Source organism: Ambystoma mexicanum, chromosome 2q (genome assembly GCF_040938575.1).
Source record: "Ambystoma mexicanum isolate Mex_15411 chromosome 2q, UKY_AmexF1_1, whole genome shotgun sequence".
NCBI lineage: Eukaryota > Metazoa > Chordata > Amphibia > Caudata > Ambystomatidae > Ambystoma > Ambystoma mexicanum.
The window spans coordinates 753,428,262-753,453,343 of record NC_090924.1 but is presented as its reverse complement, the minus strand read 5'-3'; the positions used below and the strand labels follow the sequence as shown (position 1 = coordinate 753,453,343).

The following is a 25,082-nucleotide window of genomic DNA, read 5'->3' as shown; positions in this document are numbered from 1 at the left end:
GAAAGGGAAAGTAAGAAAAGAAAAACATCTCCTACAATCTCTTACAAATCTTGTTAAAAAGAAAAGAAGTACTTAACAAATGTATCAAGAATATGAATAATTCAAACATAATAAAAAAACACATAAAATTCAATTGATAGAAAAGAAGATTCATTCACATTGATCATCAGTGCCACAATCAATAAGCATGTAACCTATTCTGTTGTACCAGCAAAGTCCCATAAAGTACTGGAGTTCTTATTGTCCATTTCCATAGTAAGTAACATCAGGAACTCATTAAGGGCTAAGATCAAGGATATACTTGTACCCCACATGCACCTACACCAGTGTAGATTAGCAGAGACCTCCATATTTTTGTGAAATTTGTATTTGAGACTCTTCAGATGCATAACATCGAAGTAAAGACATATGATAACTAAATGTCTGAGAGTCTCGGGAGAATCCCTGTCCCCACAAAATCTGCAATGGTTCTGGGGGGGATTGTATACAGACAGTTTGGAAGAATCATACCAATACTTAATCCTCTCATACGTAGGTATCTCATTGAACCTAAATCGCATGTAGGTCACTTGTACGTTGGCACATGGAAATCTTTGGCGATATAGAGGTATGCATTCTCTTGCATGCACAAAGTTATTGTACTCCCTATAGGTAGAATAGGTGGCAATACAATCGACAGCCTGCACCCGATCAGCCCTAAACAGAGACCGCTTCACACTGCCCAGTCTTTACACTAGATCTTCCACCATTAACCCAAGGGAAGCAAAAACAGACTTCATCCTGGAGCAGAATTCTTGAATAGAAGAAACAGATTTGTCATGCATAACTGAACCGAGAATCTCATAGAGTGAGTTTTTCCGGCAGGGCGGGAGGTGTAGGGGGTTGGGTGTCATTCATTTTCTTAAGGTGGTTAGTTGTTTCCAGACCTATCAAGATTTTAAAGATGATAATGATGTGTTATTTATGTCGCACCTTTATCCAAAGTGCTTTACACAGCACATACTTACATAAAATATCACCCAACCGAAATTGGTACTCCTTTATCGACCTTGAATGGATGAAAGGCTGAGTTGGCCTTGCCGGGGTTCGGACCTGCAGAGATCACGCTCAGATCGCAGCAGCGGGCGCTCAACTCGCTGAGCTATCTTACCAGATGATAACCCCCTAACTGCCATGTGTTTTCGCACCCAGTGCCAAGGCCTTTTTTGGTGATTTCGGTATGTCGCCATTCAATGGCTTGTAACTTTTTACATGAGATATCTCTGCCAAATTTGGCCCCTTTTTTCCCCACATGTAGGCGGTCGTAACGCCACTCAGGAATCCTAGTTTGCTGTAGGGGGGTGAGAGAAAATGACCAAAAAGGGAGATTTGTTTTTTTTTTTTCAAAAAATGCCAATAAAATTATGCACAAAGAAGCCTGTGGTTTTTTCCTTGCAAGTGCTGGGAACAAATGGTTTGCTGTGCTGAATTCCCCATGTCCTGGCTTTCAAGAACAGGTTGAGTGGAAATGAAAATATTTTATTTTGATATGGTTATCAACAGTTTTGTGAGAGGTAGGAGATTTTGCCCTTTTTTTTTTCTCCAATAGGACATGCGTGAAGGGAATGGAAGAAAAGGTTAGGAAAGCTTAATGGGAAGACAGAAAGGCATACATTTCTGAAAAGTAGACAAAATTCCAAGTTTAGGAAGGGGTGATTTGCGCAGGTCAGGCAACAACTATGTAGGGAAAAATTCCATAGTTTGTGGGAAAAAGCGGGAAAATGTCCAAAAACAAAGGTGTGTGGTGGACATGGTTGGCCTGGTACGGCAATGGCCAATGGCTTCTATGAATTTTGAGAAAAACAATGCTCCACTACATTCCCCCGACTCTTGCAGTTAGGAAATCACACATTTTTTGTACTGTTTCACAAAATAAGCAATACCACAAGCCAAAAACAGAGCCATGGTACACAGGAGTGTTATGCTTAGGGCCTGAACAGACGTACTTAGCATGTGTAAATCAGGAAAACAAATGTGGTGAGGAAGGGCAAGCATACATCTTTTGAAAGAGCACTGGCAGACCTTTTCAAGGGTAGGTGACTTGTGCAGGTTACAAAAGTGTATAGTTCCTAAAGCAGTGACTAAATTAGGTCACATATGGGAAATGAAAGGGTTGTGTGACAAAGGGCAGCAGCAAATAGGTCCAAACATTATGAAAACCACGTAAACGCAACAAATGTCGTACCTTCCCACGTTCCCACAGGTGTCCCGACAAAACGGTACCTCACATGTGTTGGTGCACCTACCTGGGCGCAAAGGGGAAAGCCTAAAACACGGCTAACCCCAAGTCTTTTCACACAGCAGAATTTCAGGAATTTTGCTCAAGCGCACACCATACATATTTGGGCCTAGGGTGTGCAAGCCACCAAGGAAAACTGGGAACCCCATGCATTTCTGAAAAGTGGACACCCGTGGGAATCCAAAGATGTCTGACTTGCGCAAATCTCACCAGAATGTATTACCCACAAGCCCCGCCAAAGACCCACATGGGTGAAGGGTGCCCAAGGCCAGGGACATTACTGCTGACTTTGCTGGAGATCTGGCTGGCCTGCATTAGAGCTTCTCCCTCTGGGAAAGGTCGGGAACCCTGCCGGAGGTCCCTAAAACCGTTGCTGAGCTTCGGCCCGGTGAAACCACATGGGAGACAGCCGCCCAAGGCCAAGGACATCGGCCCCGGCCATCGTGGATCGCGGGCTGGGCTGCGATACAGAATTTCCCTTGGGGTAGGGAAGTGACCCCTGCCGGGGCTCCCTGGAGCTGCGGCTGTGCTTGGGGACGGTACACCCAAATGGTAAACGTATGTCCAAGGCCAGGGACATCACCTACAACCGTCCTGGAGTTCTTGCTGGCCTGTGTTATAGCTTTTCCCCACCATGGAGTCCCGGCACTGTACCAATATCGCCCCGAAGGGAAAAGCTGTAATGCAGCCCAGCCACGACTCCAGGACAGTTGGAGGTGATGTCCCCGGCCTTGGACATCCATTTACCATGCGGCTGTACTGTCTCCTAAGCACAGCGGCAGATCCAGGGAGCCCCTGCAGGATCCCCACGTAGCACAGCCAGAAGTGCAGCCTGGGCTTGTAGACGGTCAACCCACATGGGAGACGGTCGCTCCCAGGGAAACACCAATGTTCTGCTGGCATGGAGGGTAATTTGTGACCTGCCCCTGCAATTGTGTTCCAGCCTGCCAAATTATTTCGCCAGACGGCCCAAAACCACCCACCCACACCACCAACAATCCATCCCCAGTCTCACCAAACCACACTGACAGTGGGCCCTAACCGTAGAATAATAAAAATCAGTACTTGCATAACGTTGCAGCTGCTCGCGTAGAAAAGGTTGTAAACGAAACAAAAAACATTTTGTTACCTAGGGTCACCCCAGCAAAAACAAATCTACACTAATACTTTCCAATCACGCCCCCCCCCCTGCAAGCCATTCCTTGTGGTCTACTGAACCTCACCCCCCCCCTGCAAGCCATCCCTTGTGGTCTACTGAACCTCACCCCCCCCATGAAAACACATTTACCCCTTCCTAGGGGCAGACATCTGCCCCCAGGGAGGGCTGATGAGGTGGCCCCCCCTCCATTTGGGGTTGGGGGGAGAGAGCCACCAAAATACATGCAACAGGCCCCCCAGTGGGTGGGGCAGTAAGGTTTGGGCACCCCGGGGGGCAGATTGGCCCACTAATGTGCCCATCTGCGCCAAGGGAAGTTTGGTAAACAAAAAAAATGGAAAATGGTAGGCTGCACTTTAGGGGGGGCTGAGACACCCTAAACTGCTGGGGAATTTTGTAATGTAAAGGGGGGTACACCTCCCCCCACTCCAAATGGAGGGGGGGCCGTCACATCTAGCCCTCCCAGGGGTCAGATAAGGGGAGGCATGTCATGCACTACTCCCTACCAATGAGGGCTGCATGAGATGGTCCCCACTCCATTTTGGGTGGGGCTGGAGAGTGCCACCACCCCTTCCCATTGCAAAATTATCTGGCGGTTTAGGGTGCCCCACAGCCCCCCCCTAAAATGTTGTCTACTATTTTCTATGTATTTCTTTGTTTACCCAACTCCCCTTGGCGCAGCTGGGCACATTAGTGTGCCAATCTGCCCCAGGGTGCCCAAAACCTACTTCCTCACCCATTGGGGGGGCCTTTCTGACATTTTGTGGTGGCCTTCTCCCCCCCCCCCAACCCCAAATGGATGGGGGGGCACTTCGTGCAGGCCTCCCTGGGGCTCCTACGAAGGGCTGCATGAGATGCCCACCACCTCCATTTGGGGTGGGGGGAGGGCTACCAAGAAACATGGGACAGGCCCCCAAGTGGGTGGGGCAGTACGTTTTGGGCACTCTGGGGGCAGATTGGCACACTAATGTGCCCAGTTGCCCCAAGGGAAGTTTGATAGACAAAGAATTTTTTTTTTTAAAAACGGTAGTTAGAAATGGTATGCTGCACTTTAGGGGGGGGGGGGGAACCCTTAACTGCTGTGGTATTTTGTAATGTAAAAGGGGGGTGGCCCATTCCCACCCCACCCCAAATGGAGGGTGGGGGGAAATCTCATGCATCCCTCCCTTGTGGTGATCACCCATCTGCCGCCGGGTTCTCCATAGCTGTGGCCCCATGCTTTGGGGCCTCAGGTGGGAGGGGGCCACTTGGAATCTTCCCTTTCCAACATCACCTCCCTCGATCTCCGGCTTGAAATACAGCCGGAGATCGAGGGAGAGAAAGGTTGACACTCACCTTCTCTTTTCACTGCAGAAGCGAAAATGGCTGCCGCGGTGAAAATACTTTCAGTTTCATGTCGGCGTGCATTACGCACGCCGAAGTGAAACTGAAGGTAATCCAACCCACGGGCAGTGAGGAGGGACCTCCCCCTCACATAGCCCGGTGGTTGGATTACAGTTTTGTGTGATCCCTGCTTTGGGGGGGTTACGATCTAAAAGAATAAAATCATCCGAAAATCCATTCTATCCTAGTACTTCCCAACACGGCCGGTGCGATGGACGGACCCTGCCACAGTCCCTCCACATCGCACGCGTACAGGTTGAAGGGTATAGGGGCCAATGTACAGCCCGGTTTGACCCCAACATAGGAAAATATTACCTGGCAAAGTGACCCCTTCCCTGTCAGTCGGACACGTAGTGTGGTGTGGGTATGCAGAAGTGCAATAAGCTGGACATTTTAGACCATAGCCTTGACCTGATGACACCATCAAAAGTATTGGACAAGTCAGTGAGGCTAAAAAAACATCCCCCACACACGTATTATGTACAAAGGAGTATGTATCCAGGAGTGGTGCGCCACCAATGATCTCTGCCTTGATGCCAGTAAGACTGAGATTCTCTCATTGGCACACCCACACCCTCCTTTCCAGTCACTCTCTGGCCGCCTCGCTCAGTCCTCTTCCTGCTCCCACCTGTGAGGCTAAAAACCTTGGTGTCATCTTCGACTCCACGCTCTCCTTCTCTCCTCACATCTGCGACGTCTCTAAGAAGTCACACTACCAGCTGCACCTCCTCAGAGGTAGTCTTCCTTTCCCCGCCTTCCCCCAGAAGCCCACTGTCTCCAGAGCTCTGGTTCTCTCTAGGCTGGACTATTGCTTCAGCCTCTTTCTAAATCTGCCTGCTTGCAACTCATCCAGAACAGGACTGCGAGACTTGTCCTTGGGTTCAAGCCCAGGGATCATATCTCTCCAGGACTGAAATCGCTGCACTGCCTCCGAATGGCTGGGAGGATGAAGTTCAAAACCCTCTGCATTTTCCACAAGGCCTTCTGGGGTTTTGGGCCTTAATACCTTCAACTCTCTTCCTAAATATCTTCCTTCTTCGCTCATCCGCCTCCAACTCCCTCAGGGTCAGTCGCTTCTCCAAGCAACGAGTTGGTGGTAGATCTTTGTTCGGCTGGGGCCTCCTTCTGGAACAGCCTCCCTGCCTCCCTGAAACTTGAGGAGGAGAATCTCCGGTTCCAGAAGCACTTCGAAACCTTTTTCTTTGCTTCTGCTTTTTCTCCTCCTCTCCCCTGCTGACTTCCTGGCTGAAATTGAAACTGCACTGGTTTCCTGGCCACCCTCTGATCTCAGGCCCAGGTCCCCTCCCCCCGCCAGTCGCACACCTGCACTGCCTTCCTGGCAACCCCCGCACTTGGGGACTGTTTTCTGTATCCCTACAATCTCACTACCAGCACTTGCCACCTGCTGTCCGTACTTTTTCTTATTGTTATTTATTCTTTTATCCCATGTACTGCACTGTCCCCGCCCCGTGAACTTTCCCCTTCCCCCTTCCCATCCACTTGCACGATCTGCATGACACCTGGCCTAGTGGAATTGTCTGTCTTCCCTCTGTTCCCCCTCCCTTGCCTTGTCACGCCTTGAAACACTTGTATATAGGTGCGTTATAAATGCCATATCATATGTATATCATACAAAAGTGTCTTAGATGAGCTAGCACAGTTGCATTTAGGGTAGTACCCATATCTTGTCTGAATCCAACGTGGAATTTACTAAGAAGAGAGTAGAGCTTGACGACACAATTAAGGTCCCTGAGAAGCAAGATGGAAAAAACTTTACTCGTATCGTCATTAAGCGCTATGGGCCGATAATTGTTGGGGTCAAGCGCGTCACCCTTTTTGAAAATGGGTACAATAATGGACTGGAACCAAGTAACAGGGACAGTATGTGTCTCAAAAATATGGTTGATCAGAGGCTTCAAAAGTTCCACCCATAAACAAGGATCCTCTTTGAGAACGAATGGGGGAATGCCATCCGTTCCCGGGGCACGCAAAGGCTTGAGTTTACCTATAGCCCAACATATGTCATCAAGATCCCAGGGACAATGACCTGGTACAGAGGATCCTAAGTCAGGACCCCCAGTATAGCTGCCTCAGCCACTGCCTACACATGTAAGTTGATCAGGGCCTGCAGACCTTTCTTTTCCTCTAACAGCTGCCTCATGCTGGCCAGGGCTCTCATACAGTCCAAATTGGGCTACTGTAGCAGTCTTTACATAGGCGCAAACAAATCCATAATCAACAACTTGCAAGTCCTCCAAAACAACACTTTACGAGCAGCATTAAACATTCCCAGGTGAGAGCATATTTCTACTATTAGAAAATCGTGCAAGTGGCTCTCCATACAACAATAAATTGACCTAAAAACCATTTTCCTCACATACAAAGCCTTGAACAACCAAGCCCCTCCATATCTCACTAATAAATTCACCTGGAAATCTTTGGCCAGAATTACAAGATCTTCCAATACCTTATGCCTAGTGGTGCCCAAATTCACCCTAAAAAAAACGGCGGAACCGGCTTCCCGGTTCTAGCCTGCCAACTTTGGAATACTCTACCACTGGACATCAAGTCCATCTCCACCTTTCAATTATTCAAAAATCAGGTCGTTACATGGATACTGAAATAAAAACTAACACTCCCTTGGCTCAATCTTGTCATCTCACAGACATACCTTATGCTTTCACTCTTTTCCCATGTGTTTTGACTGTAGTGCATTGGTCCATAAATGTGTATATATTACATAAACTTTATAAATTGGATATGTCGCAAAATGTATTATATGTATCCTGTAACCATTTACCTAAGCACCCTCTTACCTCTGGGCCTGGTGCGCTATATAAATAAACAAAACAGTATCAGTAAATTTCCTGGGCAAGGCACATTTTTTGGTATAAAAGGAAACCCAAACATCAGCCTTTATAAGGCAATCTAGACTAGCCTTGTTGGTCTCAAGTGTCTTATTTACAAAAGACCAGAATTTACCCTCCTTACCATTACAAAGATGTTCCATCATATTCTGGTTTAACCTGAGATATTCATCAAACTTCAAGGATCTAACAACATTTTTATGCCTTTGTATGATTTTTCATTTTGTGGCCATAAACTAATTTGTAGTAAAGATCTGTTTTTTAAGAGCAGCCAAGTCCCTACGTTTGAAAAGTTTGGAATTGTATACTCGGAGGTGTCTCACATGTCTACCAGGCTTATGATTATTCTTGGGTCCAGATCTACTGACCTAGTAGGCACAGGCCAGGATGATGTTATAATAAGAGTTCGAGGGGATTGTGTCCTCCTACGTATTCCACATCTATGACAGGTAATGACCACTGCTGTGCTGCTTTGGAAAATTTCGGCAGAGGGCGTCCTGCGTCTATGTCGATCCGTTGCCCCTCGAGGGCCTCCGTCGAGGGTCGGCGTCACCGGATGCTATATATAGGACGCACGGCGCCAGTAGCCTCAGTTCTGTTTTTTCCGCTAACGTGCATGCTTCGGAATCTCGGTGCGCTCGATTCTTCTCTTCGATAGTAATGTCTTCGTCGTCTTCTACTACCCTGAAGTCGGGCTTTAAAAAATGTCAGGACTGCGGTTCGAAGATGTCCAACACGGACCCGCACGACATCTGCCTCCGGTGCTTCGGCGAAAGCCATGCCACCGACGACTGCGAGGATTGCCAGTCCTGGACGTCTAAGGCCTTGCGGGAACGTAAGAAGAAATTAAAGGTAGGTAGGGTGTCTAAGCCCCATAAATCGAAGTCTGCTGGGTTTTCGACCAATGGCTCGAGGGGCTACTCTCCATGTCGACGAAAATCCAGGGGGTCTCTGTCTAGGAGTGGTTGCTGCCATTCCTCTGCCTCGTTGAGGCATCATCGGGAGCCGTCTAGGTCCCGCTCGGACAAGGGAGATCGCCATAGCCGTGCCAGGTCCTCGACGCCATCGAGACCGTAGAAACCCGTGAAGCCTTCGAAGAAGGCGTCGACGTCATCAGCGCCGTGTCCGCCGGGACTCTCTCGGGGCTCCGCCCTCAAAGAAGTCGCTGTCGCGCCGTGTCCGTCGAAGGACACTCTCTCGAGGCTCCGCCCTCGAAGTTGTTGACGCCGTCAGCACCTTGTTCGACGTTGACGCTGATTCCCTCGGCGCCCTCAACGCCGTTTGTGGAGGATTTGCTGGAGGTGCCCCGGAGGGCTGTGGAAGCTCCAAGGAAGGTTCTCAGTAAGTCAGTGAGGCCTGTTTTTTAGCCCTACTCTGTTCTTCCTCCCAGATTGGATTTGTTCCAACCTTTGTAGTATATTTCAGAGGTGGAGGAAGGGTCTGATGAGATGGATGTGCCTCCTGATGTCCCTGATGACCTTTTTGTTGGGGCACAGTCAGATGGAGGAACTCCGCCAGTCGTTGCATGACGCCAGTGGTCTTGGCACCTCTCCGGAGGTGGAGTTTGGCAGGCCTGCGGCTGGGACCCATGCCGAATCCTCCCATAGGCGTCTCATGTCAAGGGTGACTGAATACTTGGGGTGGTCTGCTCCACCTGTTGATTTTGATCAGGATGATCTGACGGACATCCTGGTCCAAGGTCCACCCACTGACCCGGTGTTGCCGTTTCACATGGCTTTGCATAGGAGGGTGGCAGCGGCTTGGACTGCTCCAGAGAGTCTTCAGGCAGTTAATAAGTTGCTTCCGAAAAATACTGCCCAGCCAGGAGTGACCCCTGCTACTTATCGACGCACCCTACTCCAGAGTGTTTGGTGGTGCAGGCAGCTATGGCCCCTCGAAGCAGGCTGCATACTCTACCATCCCTCCTGATAGGTACGATAAGCGCTTTGATGGTTAGGCTAAGAAGGTATTTTCACTTGGGGGTATGGCGTTGAAGTCGGCCAACTCCACTTGTGCCATGGTGAGATTCACTCGCACACTGTGGAACTGTGCATCTCTGGCGGCTGAGCATATTCCCGAAGGGGAAGAATGGGATGGTTTTCTAGCCCTCGTGCAAGACGGCAAGGATGCCATGTGCAAATCCGTTCAGTCGGGTTTGGACAAGGCAGACTGTGTCAGCCGGTCCATGGCGGCGAGCACCGTGATATGCAGGTTTGCGTGGTTGCAGAAGTCGGGATTTGCTCCTGATGTGCAATCCTGGCTTCTGAACATGCCCTTTGATGAGTTCACCTGTTTGGCAGCAAGGCTGACGATCGCCTTGAGAGGTTGCAGACCTCCAAAGCTGCAGCAAAGTCTTTGGGCGCTGCAATACGTCAACCTCTGCTTTTTCGTCCTAGGGGACAGCAATGGAGGGGAGGTTCCTTTCCGTACTACTCTACCTTTGGTAGATCAAGAGGAGCTGCCAGTCAAAGGGGCCACCGTAGGAGTACCAGAGGTGGAAAGCAATGTACTCGAGGTGCCAAAGCCGCTCGGGCAGTTGCCTCTTTGCCCTCAGGCACTGCCTGTCATGATGCCCGCTCCCGGGGAGCCGGTTCAAGCCCTGCATCCCCGAAAGCGGACATCCAGTCCCCAAGGAAGGACCCAGCAACCCCATATAGGGGCCCTTTGGAGAGTGACCTGTCGCCTATGGCGCCAGGAGGCCTGAAAGGAACTACTTTACCTGTGGGACTTATTTACCATCCAGGCGTGGTCAGGGAAGGATACATACCTGATTGGAGGAAGGATACATACCTGGAACTTCTTCCAAGGCTATTTAAACCCCACCCGAACAGCCACACATGCTTTGCGTTGTTCTGCATCTAGCAGCTGGACGCTCACCGTGTCTGCTCCTGCATCCTGACTTCTGCCACGCCTGCCAGCATCCTGGATCACCTGCAAAAGAAGAGAAGAAGAGAACAGAAGAAGGAAAAGTCCTTACCTGCTAAATCCGCATCCCGGAGACATCTCGCCGACAATCCTGAAAAGGAAGACTTTATTTAAAAGCTCATCGCGTCGATCGCTGCAGCGCCGCATTCCACTCACCTTTACAGGGCGCCTCCATGTTCAGCAGCGATCATCCGGATTCGCAGTCACGCCCCAGCGCCTAGGGAGAAAAAGACCAGAACAAAAGGTGAGAGAGAGAAGGGAATAAGGAAAGCTAAATCTCCATGTTAAGACTTACCTGTTCATTCATTCCCCTCTTCATTTCGGGTCCGCGCCGCATCCTGGCATTTCCGGACCCCGGCCCCTAAGGGGAAAAAAAGAGACCTCAGCGTTAATGAGCGAATGAAAGGACATTACCAAAAAACGCTCATTACTTACCTGATTTCTACAAGGATTTCACCTCTCATCTCGGGTCGGTGCCTGTTCCCCGGCATTCCGTACCCCGGCCCCTATGAGGAAAAAGACACTAGCATTAGTACATTAATGCATGGACACAAGGGGAACCTCTTATCAAAAAACTTACCTGGAAGCCAAGCAAGTTTGGTTCTCACCATTCCGAAAATCCAGTGAAGTAACTGGATACCAACGCGCCCCTGCCTCAGAAGCAGGATGGAGAGCTCGTCCTTCCAGACCCTAAGGTGAGACTCTACGAGGAATCACAGAAGGGTTTCGAGGAGGGTGAGAGGGAAAAGTGGGAGGCCGATTGCATTACCCCGCAGACAGTTAATCCCCTATTTTCGCCTACAGAAGGATACTTCTGCGAGCCAGACAAGCCAGATTTGGGGGCCCGGTCCAGTCCGTCTTCCGAACCCTGCGCATCACCTTAGAAGAGGTCACAGCAGCGCGAACCAGGCCAGCGCCTCCGTGGGAGTCAGGTGAGCGTAACAGAACGCGAAGCCTTCCTACAAATTCCCACCCAGGCGCTATGGAAAGTTCAGAGACTGATCAGTTGGCCCAATTACTGGGGGAATTACGAGCCGAAGTACATGCCGCTCTTCAAGAGACTAATGCTCTCAGGAGGGAATTAATAATATCAAAGGAAAGAACTGATGACCTGGCCAGACAGCTTTTGCAAGGTCAAGCTGGGCAAACTCTTCTACCCGGTTCCGGAGGGAACCCCGCTCCTGTGGTTTCCAGTAACCCTGTGCAGATTAATCTACCTGGAAACATGCCGCTGGCCCCACCCGAACGCTTTGCTGGGGACCCCAAACGATTCGCCGTATTCATGAATCAGTGTCGTTTGCACTTCCTATGCAGACCTGGGGCCTTCCCTAATGATCAGACCAAGGTAGCCTTTGTATTGTCATTTCTCAGCGGCTGCGCTGCCGATTGGTCAGTTCCACTGGTTACTCAAGATGACCCGATTCTCCGTGATTTTCAAAGGTTTCAAGCAAGCATGGAAAGGTTATTTGCTCGACACTCTCAGGAGCATGCTCTGGATGACGAACTTCTATCCCTGCGACAGGGCAATCAGGACCTCCTATCCTATATTGCAACCTTAAATAGACTAATTGTGGAAACGGGATGGCCAGAGGATAAAAGAGTCACGTTGTTTTATCGAGGCCTACGCGGAGAACTTAAAGATGTCTTGGCCCAAGTTGTAAATCCGCCCCAAGAATGCACAGAGTATATAGACTTAGTGGTCCAATTGGATCACAGACTTCAAAACAGAAAAGCAGATCGGTCCAGGTTTGAGACCCGCGGGTGTTGGTCAAGACCCATGCTAATCCCAAGGGAGTTGATGTCTCTGAGCCTATGCAAATTGGAGGGGTTAAAGGACCCTTAACTCAAAAGGAACGTGAAAGGAGGCAGCAGTTAAAATTATGTCTTTATTGTGGGAATTCTGGACACTTTCTACGAGATTGCCCGGCAAAACCGCCCCGAAAGGCGGTAGGAGCCGCTGATAAAAACCATGAAGACTCTGTTTCGGGAAACGACTCCGCCCGACAAGTGTAGGGGTCCGCTTGCTGAGCTTGACAACTAACTCTCAGACCTCGCATTTCATTGTGCCAATGGTTCTCGTAGATCCAGAACAGCCTAAGCGGTTGCATGCAATAAAGGCATACATCGATAGTGGGGCTATTGGAAACTATGTGGATCGTGAATTGGTCTCTAGGATTAACCTCCCTCTCCGTCCTAAGACCAGCAAAGATGTCATCACCACAGTCGATGGAACTGAAATTGCCTCTGGACCGGTAACACATTCCACTACTGAGGTGACTCTTATTGGTCCCGATGGCCATCGGGAGGGTGTTGTGTTTGATGTAATCAAGGCTCCACAGTTTCAGGTTATTCTTGGAATCCCTTGGTTAGAGGCACATAATCCTCGAATTGATTGGCGAGCTAAGAGAATAACCTTCCCGGATTGTACACAAACCTGCTACCCAGAAAACCTGAAGATTAATCTAGCATCTGTAACCTCTGCCTCCATGCAACTACCTCCGGAATACCAAGACTTTCAGGACGTCTTCCAAAAGGAACAGGCCAACACGTTACCTCCTCACAGATCGTATGATTGCCAAATCGATCTGGTGCCCGCTGCACAACCCCCTTGTAGCAGGATTTATGCCCTTACCGACCCTGAGAACCTGCATTTGAGACAATATTTGGATCAATACCTAGCTAATGGTTTTATTCGCCCGTCAAAGTCCCCGGCATCCTCGGCTTTGTTCTTCGTGCCCAAAAAAGAAGGCGACCTTAGAACTTGTATCGATTACCGCGCATTGAACCAGATAACGGTTAAAAACCGTTATCCTCTGCCTCTGATCCCTGAACTCCTTGACCAGGTGAAGGACGCTTACATATACACCAAGTTAGATCTCCGGGGGGCTTATCATCTGGTACGAGTTAAAGAAGGCGACAAATGGAAAACTGCCTTCCGTACTAAATACGGATTATTCGAGTACCAGGTGATGCCTTTCAGATTGTGTAACGCGCCGGCTGCCTTCCAATACTTCATGAATGATGTCCTTCGGGAACTCATCGATGTTTGTGTTGTCGTATATACCGATGACATTCTGGTGCACTCCTCTTCGGAATCTGATCACAGAAAACACATCAGGGCAGTACTTGAAAAACTGCGCCAACACAAACTATTTGCTAAATTGGAGAAATGCGTTTTCCATACCACAGAAGTCGAGTTTCTAGGTTTCATCCTGACACCCAAAGGAGTCCGAATGGACTCAAGAAAAGTGGATGCCATCCTCAAATGGCCATCACCTAGCTCTGTAAAAGGGGTTCAAAGCATGCTCGGCTTTATCAATTTCTATCGCAGGTTTATCCCGGAATTGTCACGCGTGGTACAACCCATTACTGCACTCTTGAGGAAAAATAAACGTTTTGAATGGTCTGAAGAAGCCGAGCAGGCCTTTCAGGATTTAAAAGCTAAGTTTACCTCCGCACCTATATTGAAACACCCGCGTCCAGATCTCCCTTATGTCGTCGAGACTGACGCATCCAGCCTAGCCATGGGAGCTGTCCTGTCCCAAAGAGATCCCGAAACCAACCAACTGCATCCCGTAGCATTTTGGTCCAGAAAATTCTCGGCACCGGAGATTAATTATGCAATCACGGACAAAGAACTGTTAGCCATTAAGTCCGCTTTTAAAGCCTGGCGGCATTATCTGCTTGGCGCTCGACATACCATCACAGTGATCACTGAAATTTACAGTATTTGAAAACCGCCAAGGCTCAGTCATCACGGCAGCTCCGATGGGCTTTGTTTTTCGCGGAATTTGATTTTGTGATTACCTATCGACCTGGCTGCAAGAATGGCAAAGCAGACGCCTTATCCCGAATTGGAATGGGAGAATCTGATACAAACTCAGAACCAGTACCAATAATTCCCGAACAGAGGATTCTAGGCATGACTTCGTTACAGACGCTTGAAGACATTCAAGCCAGAGTGAAACAACTCCTGGACCCTACAACCTTACAGGATTGGATTCAAAAGGGATCAGACTTTACCGTAGATAATGGTTTACCTTATTTCCAAGGACGCTTATTCCTGCCACATAAGGAATTACACAAACTAGTTATTTCCGGTTATCATGATACATTAATAGAGGGACACCCCGGTATTGCCAAGACAGAGGAAAAGGTGAAACGACAATTTTGGTGGCCCTCTTGGCGAAAAGATGGTAAATCTTTTGTGATGTCCGTTGGTGTTTGCGCCCAAAATAAAAGTCAAAAGAAAAGACCAGCCGGTCTCCTTCAACCTTTAAACATACCGCCAGCACCCTTGCACACCCTATCAATGGATTTTATTACGGACCTGCCTCCTTGTTCGGGGTACAATACTATTCTGGGAATTGTGGATTTGTTTTCCAAAATGGCCCACTTTATTCCTTTGAAAGGTTTACCTTCAGCTTCTGTCCTAGCAAAAGAATTCCTCGAAAATATTGTTCGGCTACATGGATTCCCATCTATACTAATCTCTGAGCGGGGAAGCCAATTAATTTCCAACTTCTGGCTCAAATGTTGTCAAGTGGCGCAGATCGACGTAAGATTATCGACCAGTCACCACCCCCAGACCGATGGTCAGTCCGAGAGGACAAATCAGACCCTTGAGCAGTACTTACGGTGTATGTTACAGCAATCTGAAAGCAACTGGAAAGACATTCTTTGGATAGCCGAATAGGCATATAATAATTCGGTACACTCTGGAACTGGCCACAGTCCTTTTTATACTTTGTTTGGGCACCACCCTCGAACCTCAAACCTTGACTCACCTCAGAACCTCGGAATGCCTGCAGTAGAACATCTGCATTCTACAATTACCCAAGCCTTCAAAGAGGCAACTACGCATTTACAACAAGCCAAGAGAAAATACAAGGAGAATGCTGATCTACATCGGAGTGAAGCACCTCCGTATCAGATTGGGGATCAAGTGTGGTTAGCTACCAGACATTTACCACTCAAAGGACCTCGAACTTTTAACCCAAAATATCTGGGACCTTTTTCTATTACGGCAATAATTAACCCAGTGGCTGTTAAACTTGATTTACCAGCTAGTATGCGAATTCATCCTGTTTTTCATGTGTCACTTCTGAAACCAGTGGTACCCGGAACCCGACTACCCAAACCTCCAGAACCTATTCTAATAGATGGGGAGCCTAAATTCGAAGTGAAGAACATTTTAGACTCAAAAATGTTTAGGTCAAAACTAGTCTACCTAATTGCTGTTCCCCGGTGCTAGAGTTCTTGAGGTTGCCCAGCCTCATGGCATTCTGCATTTTCCTGGTGCCAAATGCCAGGCTCCGGATGAGATCTCTGCAGTGGGCTCTCAAGATGCAGTGGTTGCAATTCTCCGGCAGGATCTTCTCCGGTGTATCGACCCACGTTCAATTTATTATGCTGCAACATTTGGTGCTGTGAGCTTAGAAAATCCAAGATGGCCGAAAAGCCCACTATTGCACCTGAATCCAGGAAAACCGTGCAGTTTTTGCACACACCAAAATGGTCGCCTGACCCGCCACCCATCAGTGCGAGCGTGATGGGTCAGAAGCGCCATTAGTGAAACGTGACGCCAAAGGAGAAACGGCAGTGCCTGTTAGCTCAAAAAGCGCTTTGAAGTCACCTTTGTTTCTCTGAATCCTAGCTCAAAATGCCTATTTCAAACATTGCAAGATATTCAAAAATCTTACTGAACACCAGCAGACGTCTGGTAGAATGAAGTCTTGTGTGCATACCAAATCTGGAAAGATGAAGAGCCTAAAATAATGTTCATAACAAAACTGGCTGAGCTGTGGATGTCAGTAGCTTAAGTGAAATGGGATTTAAAGCCACTAAAATCGAAATGTTTAAAATAAATGAGTGACCTACTTTTGAGTGTCAAATAGGATGCAACTGTTTAAATGTCATAGTTTTGAACTTAGAGTCAGCGTTCTAGCTGCATGTGTCAAAATTGTAAGTTTGATTTGAATGAAGAAAAATGGGAACAAAAGTGACCTTTGGCTGAAGCCTGTCTTAAAAATTCTGCCCGGTAACTACCCCCGACAGTTGAAACTTGCCCAGCAACTGCATTCAAAGGCCTGGCCTGCCTTCTGCTGCCCCACCAAAAGGAGATTACACCTCTCTGATTGAATCAGGGAATGGGTACCTATGACTGCAGGAAAACAGAACAATGAACTTCCCTTTGCTCCAAGCAATTGCTAAATCAGGGGGTCATAAATGGCTTCCTCTTGGAAGGAAATGGGAGGGGCACTGCCTCTATGAGCCAGCTGAGCTTGGAGGCGGGGACGAACCAGAAATTCCCCCATGTGCTTTGGGACTTAACCACACCCATTTGGACCAGAGCATAATTTTAGAAAGAGGGGGTAGTAGCGGAAAATAGGGTATTACTCCAAATGTCTGTATGTTCAAAATCTGACACTTCATCATCTGATGCCCATATTCCTTGTGCACATTGTGTAAATTCTGGAAAAGTTTAGTGTGTGTGTTCTGGATGAAAAGGGCAGAATTCTGTCAGAAGTGAACACAACATCTTACATAGACAGGGATCGGATGCTTTGGCGCTACAGAAAATGTTAACTGGACATATAATATTAGAAAAATTGTACATAGATAAATATGCATTTAAGTCAAAAATAGATTTGTGTGCAAAGTGACAAGGGGAATGTTCTTTCTCTATGCCATAAAAATGATGCCTGATGACACAGGATGACTCACAATTCAGTTCCCCAGTCAGGCGACTGAGAATCCTCTAGCCTATCAGGATCCTCAGAGGGATGGGCATAGAAAGTCAGCCTTCCCACCCATTTTCAAAAGACATAAAAAGAGCCACTGAGACCCAGGTAGGGACATTCACTTTCCACTTTCTTGCGGAGCACTTTGACGGACGACATCCAAATTCAGGCACTATCCAGAGACCAGAACTTCGAAAACCAGACTACAGAACTTTGAAGCAGAAGGCCTACTGCAACCTAAAGGTATTTTCAGCTGGCCTTACAATTTTGCAAACTGATTTACCCCAGACTTCCAAGGGGCACATCAGAATAAAACAGCCTGGCTGTGCTTTTTGAGTCTAGCCAAGATCTTTTGCTAGAACCAGACCCAGAGACCACAGCTGTATCCAACCGCAGACCAGACCCAGACCAGACCACTGTGCAGTGCCAAGAACTTTTGCCAGAACCAGAGATCCAGACCAGCAGAGCAGAGAGATCTGCAGCTAAACCTGTTGACCAGATCTGTGACAAGGCCCATTCCTTCCAAAATTAGGAGTGAGTATCCAACCAGAGCTGTGCAAAACCAATCTCTTAGTTTAAAATAATCAAATTCAAACCATTTCAACCTATTTAGAACTGCATAGAAATTGTGTCCATTCTGTGATGTCAAACCTATGAAAGTGTCATTTGTCGTTTGAATCTTACTTTATTTCTGAGAATCTACCTCCCCTTAATTGTCCGTATCTTTTGAACCGCACGTCATAGGAGCAAGATTTAACTTTCATTTTAAAGCTAAGAACTAAAGCTTTCCAACAAGCCCACTGCTTTCTACGCCTCATAGTTTTTCCGTAATTGCGATCGACGCACTCGGAAACAGTGCCGCGAATTGCAATTTGACTCTACTTCTTCACCTGTCAAAAATAGCTGTCTTTTTCTTCCATTGCTGAAATTCGTTTCAACCTGATAATCCCTCATGAATCATTGCTAGTGTTGACCTGAACTAATTCAAAGTAGCTGTCACCTACTCTGAATCTCCTATAGGGAAATAAAATCATTTTTAGCATATTTTCACTTAATTGCAAATCACATTAAAAGTATTTCTGCATGTTTTAAAAGCATACCGGTTGCTCTAAGCTTGCTAGGGGGGGGGAACTAGAATTTGTATTGCATTTGATTATATTCCTGAAAATTGTGTGCTCCCCTTCCATCTCTTTATATTGCATAACGGGGGAGTGAATTGCCACAAGGGGAAAAGTGATTATATTATCTCTTGTTGAAACCACATCCGTTTATCCCTGTGCTGCATTCTTTTCCATCATTGCATTTCCTTGAAACCATAAAGGATTCTCAGCTACCTTATCCTTTCTATACCAACTCCTAAGTGATTAAAAAAAAGTGCTAGTGTAATATACATTGTTGATCAACATTATATTCATAAGTGTGCTATCAAATATTAATTTATTCATAAAAGTGTGATATATGTATATATTGTTTAATTTTTCAAATACATCTTTTAATTTGCAAAACAAACCTACTCCTTGGCTCAGTGAGGTCAGGGGGATTCAAAGAGTGGGGCGTTATACAAGGGTTTATCATTCAGATCTATGAACTTGTCATAAAAATATATAAATAAGGGCTTCCCTTGGGCATCCCAGACTAGGCATTGGCTTAGAGTGCTGAATTGAAGTCACTTTACAATGTCAGATCCCATTCAGATTCTGACCTCGGTCGCCCAGGATCTTCTATGGTGGGCCGTCGAAGGCAATCTGATGAAGGGTGCACCATTTTGGCAACCATGGCCGGAGGTGACTATCGTGACGGACGCATCCCTTACGTGTTGGGGAGCTCATGCCAACGAGTTGACAGCCAGCGGTCGTTGGTCTCCGTCAGAGTCCAGACTCCACATCAATTTGTTAGAGCTGAGGGCCGTCAGGCTAGCCCTGAAGGCTTTTCTGCCGTCTGTGCGGGGGAAGAATGTCCTGATTATGACGGACAATACAGTGGCCATGCACTACCTACACAAAAAAGGGGGGGGGCGAAGCAGCTCTGGTTCTGGGCCATCCAGCAGGAAATTTCGATCTCGGCAGTTCATCTGGCTGGAGACGGAAACGCGACGGCGGACGCTCTGAGCAGGCAGAGCACGGTCTCTCACGAGTGTGGGCTGGCTCAGGAAGTTTTTGGAGATCTTCGCCCTTTGGGGAACCCCACAAGTGGACCTCTTCACCACCAGTGTCAACCGGAAGTGCGAGAGATTCTGCTCGCAGGAATCTACTCCAAGAGGAGCCTTAGGGGACGCGTTCGTAGTGGAGTGGTCATTCCCACTGCTGTACACGTTTCCTCCAGTCCCTGCCATTCCGCAAGTGTTGCGGAGGTTACGGCGGTTCGGTTCCCGAATGATCTTCATTGCTCAGGAGAGCATGGTACCCGGACCTTCTAGACATGTCCATCTGCTCTCCACGTCGTCTTCCCTATTGAGACGATCTGCTCTCACGGGAGGGTGGTCGGGTTCTCCACCCTGAGGTCAAGTCTCTCAGCCTTCATGCTTGGTATCTGAAAGGTTGAGGTATAAGGATTGGGACCTCCCCGAAGACGTGATGAGGTGTTGCTTTCGGCCAGAAGGCCCGCAACGAAATCCCTGTACCGTTGCCGTTGGAGAAAGCTGTGTGACTGTTGCAGGGTACAGAATGTGGATCCTTTCCAATGTTCCATTCTTTGGTTTTGTCTTTTTTGCTTTTTTTAGCCCACCAGGGCCTGCAAGTGGCTACCATTAAGGGTTACCTGGCGGCACTGTCCATATTTAAGTGCTTGTCTGAGCAATGTTCTTATTTTAAGATTCCTTTGATTTTCTCAGTTTATAAAAGGGCTAAAAAGGGCTAACTAATGTGTTTTCACCATCGCCTCTCCAGGGGCCGGGATGGGATTTGAATTTGGTTTTAAAGTTCTTAATGGGAGATCCGTTTGAGCCCTTACATTCTTGTCCGTTGCGACTGTTGTCCTTTTAAAACTGTGTTTTTGGTTGCGGTTACTTCCGCTCGCAGAGTGAGTTGCAGGCACTTTTCCACCAAGCCACCCTTTACTGTCTTCCATAAGGACAGGGTTGTCCTGCATGTACGGCCTTCTTTTCTTCCGAAGGTTGTGTCGGAATTCTATTTGAGCCAGAAGGTGATTCTTCCGGCGTTATATCCTCCTCCACATCCTGGCAAGGAAGAGGAGAGGCTCCATAGGTTGGACCCTAGGAGAGCTTTGAGTTTCTATCTCTCACGGATGTCCCAGGTCAAAGTGGATGATCAGCTCTTGGTTGGTTATGCTGGCAGGCGCTTGGGTCAGGCTGTTTCCAAACAGACCATGTCCAGATGGATCATTTTGACGATCTGCGTGTTACCGTTTGGCGGGAAAGGACCCTCCAGTAGGCTTGCAGGCTCACTCTACTAGGGGTGTGGCTGCCTCCACTGCTCTACAGAGGGGTGTTCCTATTCGCAATATTTGCAAAGCAGCCACATAGGCCTCTGTCCATACTTTTGTGAGACATTATTCCTTGGACTCCATCCAGGGGCAGGATTTGGCCTTTGGTAAGGCAGTCCTCTATTCAGCCATTTCATTGGGCATTCTAAAATTCTAAATTCGTAAGTTCTTTCCCACCTCCATAAATTGGTACTGCTTTGGGAGTCTGTCATAGATGTGGAATACATCGGAGGACACAATCCCCTCGAAGAACAAGTTACTTACCTTATCTGGTAACGTTCTTTCGATGGGATGTTCCTCCGACGTATTCCACACCGAACCCTCCCAGCCTGCTCCTCTACAGAATTTCTTATGCGATTGCAGCTTATGTTTCTGCAAGGTTTTCTGCAGTCAGACTGGCAGGAGATTGGTGCCACACGTTCTGGGGAAAAAACTACAACTGGGGCTAGGGGCGCCGTGCGGTCTATCTATAACATCCAGTGACGCCGGCCCTCGACGGAGGCCCTCTAGGGACAACGGATCAACGTCATCGACGCAGGACGCTCTCTGCTGAAATTTTCTGAAGCAGCACAGCTGTGGTCATTACCTGTCATAGATGTGGAATATGTCGGAGGAACATCCCATCGAAAGAACGTTACCAGATAAGGTAAGTAACTTGTTCTTCTCATGACCTAGGGTTCCGGTCCGCAGTGGAATCAGAGAGGTCACATCGTTCAGAGAATTAACAAGGAGATGTTTAAACTGGAGGATAGTTTTCCTATTCCAGTTAACTGACCTCCCTTGATTACTAATAGTAAAGCCCATCAGATCCGGTCGAAGATGGAGGATAGAAGTAGAAACAGTCAAGATAAAAAGAAATAGGAATATGATCTCCTAGGTTTGTTTGAATGTGACTCAGAGAACTACAATAATTTCTGAGACCATTTGCAATATAAAATAAATCAATCCTGGACCTATGCATCTTTCTGTACCATGTATGTTTTAATGCATTGGAGTTAGCAGGATGGTCCAGCAGAGCCAAGTCCCATTCCTCAGGAATGAGTCCCATCGGATTCAACATTTGGTATTATAGTGGAGATTAGTCGGAGTGGCCCCATTTTTATTTCATATAGCTCCCTCAGCACAAGAAGAATTAGTCTCCTAGCACAATACGTTTCCTGTAGTCCTTCTCGTACCAATCACAAGGGACAGTACTAAAAACCATCTTCAGTAGGAACCCTTATGGGGTTCCAATAAAGATAGAGCAGCGGGATTGGCTGAAGACCATCCTCCATAACCCACATAATTGCTAGAAGCCATTCCTTGCTAAACACAATTTAGAACTTAAACCCCAAGTTAGAATCTACCATTACCACCAGTACTCCACTAGATCTCCCCCCCATTCCCTTAATTGCAGGACACGAGAGGGTATAAAAACCTTCTATAAGAGGGTGAGTTAAGAGCATGGTCTCCTGGACGATGTAGATACAAGGAAGACTAGTGGAAGAACGATTTAACCATACATTTATTCAGATTAGCTCCTCTGCACACATTCAATGAGATCAGTTCTATCCCAAATAGTGTAATGCACACCCTGTTCCTTGTCTTAGGTTCTACAGTGTCTTGAGGGCAGGCTGTAACCACGACCAGTCTTGCCCATGATTCAAAAGGTTAGAAATAAGCAACAATGCCGTACTTGTATCTCATATCGGAATTGAGTTACACTTTCCCACTAGCACTGATGGTATAGCTGTAGGTTCGGTAACTCTTAGTGCCATGGTTCCCTCCGCACCCCCTCCCCAAGTGCCATGGCCTTTTTTGGGGATTTCGGTATGTCGCCATTCAATGCCTTGTAACTTTTTTGTTACATGAGATATCTCGGCCAAATTTGGCCCCTTTTTTTCCCCCACATATAGGCAGTCGTAACGCCACCCAGGAATCCTAGGTTGCTGTAGGGGTGGTGAGAGAAAATAACCAAAAAGGGCAAAATGTTGGGCTTTTTCAAAAAAATGACAAAATGATGTACAAAGAAGTCTGTGTTTTTTTTCCTTGTAAGAGCTAGGAACAAATAGTTTGCTGTGCTGAATTCCCCAATTTCCTGGCTTTCAAGAACAGTTTGAGTGGAAACGAAAAAAAAAATATTTTGATGTGGTTATATCAACCGTTTTGTGAGAGGCAGGTGATTTTGGCCATTTTTGCCAATTGGACATGCGTGGACGAAATCGAAGAAAATGGTAGGAAAGCCGAAGTGGAGGATAGAAAGGCATACATTTCTGAAAAGTAGACAAAATTCCAAGTTTGGAAGGGGTGATTTGTGCATGTCGGGCAACAACTAGGTAGGGAAAAATTCCATAGTTTGGGGAAGAATCGGGAACATGACCAAAAAAAAGGTGTGGTGGACATGGTTGGCTTGGTACGGCAATGGCTTCTATGAATTTTGAGAAAAACAATGCTCCGCTACATTCTCCCGACTCTTGCAGTTAGGAAATCACACATTCTTTGTAGTGTTTGACAAAACAAGCAATACCACAAGCCAAACACTGAGCCATGGTATACAGGAGTTTTATGCTTACGGTCTGAACAGACGTACTTAGCATGTGTAAATTAGGAAAACCAATTTGGTGAGGAATGGCAAGCATACATTTTCTGAAAGAGCACAGGCAGACCTTTTCAAGGGTAGGTGACTTGTGCAGGTTACAAGTCTAAAGCAGCGACTAAATGTAGGACACATTTAGGAAATTAAAGGGTTGTATGACAAAGGGCACCAGCAAATGGGTCGAAACGTAATAAAAACCACGCAAACACAACAAATGTCATACCTTCCCATGTTCCCACAGGTGTCCCGACGAAAACAGTACCTCTCATGTATGGGTGCAGCTACCTAGGCCCCAAGGGGAAAGCCTAAAATGCGGCCAACCCCAAGTCTTTTCGCACAGTAAAATTTGTGGAATTCTGTTCAAGCGCACACCATACAGATATGGGCCTAGGTTGTCCAAGCCACCAAGCATTTCCGAAAAGAGGACAACCGTGGGAATCCGCAGAGGTCTGACTTGCCCAAATCGGCCCAGAATGTATTACCCAGAAACCCCGGTACAGTCCTAAATGTGGCCAAAAACCCCCAATTTCCGCACATTTCACTCGGCTCACCCACCGAAACAAGCTGCCAACAACACATGGCCTACCTTCCTGTGTTCCCACACGTGTCCCGATGAAAACGGTTCCTCACATGTGTGGGTGCACCTACCTGCGCGCAAAGGGGAAAGCCTAAAACATGGCTAACCCCAAGTCTTTTCCGACAGCTGAATTTCAGGATTTTTTCAGAAGCGCGCACCATATAGATATGGGCCTATGGTGTCCACGCCACCAAGGAAAAGAGAGAACCACATGCATTTCCGAAAAGAGGACACCCCTTGGGAATCCGCAAAGTCTGACTTGCGCAAATCGGCCCAGAATTTATTACCCAGAAACCCCAGCAAGTCCGAAATGTGGCCCACAAAACCCAATTTCTGCACATTTCACTCGACTCACACACCGAAACACCCCGCCAACAACACGAGGTCTACCTTCCCGCATTCCCACACGTGTCCCGATGAAAACGGTACCTCACATGTGTGGGTGCAGCTACCTGGGCGCAAAAGGAAATTCCTAACCCACTGGTAACCCCAAGCCTTTCTTCACAGCACATTTTGTTCATGTGGGCAACCTACAGATTTGGGCCTAGGGTTTTGAAGCCAGCAAGGAAAACGGGGAACCCCGTGCATTTCCCAAAAGAGGACACCCGTGGGAATCCAGAGAGGTCTGCCTTGTGCGCATTGCACCAGAATGTATTACCCACAATCCCTGGCAAAGTCCAAACTTTGTTGAAAAAACACAATTTTCAGACATTTCACTCTGCTCCACCACCGCGTTCCCACAGGTGTCCCAATGAAAAAGGTACCTCACATGTGTGGGTGCACCTACCGGGGCGCAAAGCCGAAAACGCGGGTAACCCCAACTCTTTTCGCACAGCAGGATTTTGACTCGTGCACACCATACAGATTTGGGCCTAGGGTGTCCAAGCCACCAAGGAAAACTGAAAAGAACACCTGTGGGAATGCACAGAGGTCTGACTTACACGAAACGGCCCAGAATTTATTACCCAGTACCCCCGGCACTGCTGTCACACAAGTTGTCGTTGGAAAGGGGAGAACCTCCCCTTTCCAACGACACCTGCCTCGATCTCCGGCTTGAAATACAGCCGTAGATCGAGGCAGAGCAAGGTGGACACTCACCTTGTGTTTTCACTGCGGCAGCGAAAATGGTTGCTGCGC

The 25,082-nt window shown here is 47.6% G+C and overlaps 1 protein-coding gene across 1 annotated transcript in view; it reads left to right on the top strand.

Annotated features, from left to right (window-relative positions):
• The window catches only part of NCAPG2 (non-SMC condensin II complex subunit G2), a 1,155,695-nt gene that overhangs the window by 365,255 nt on the left and 765,358 nt on the right, over positions 1–25,082 (top strand). The window lies entirely within an intron of this gene.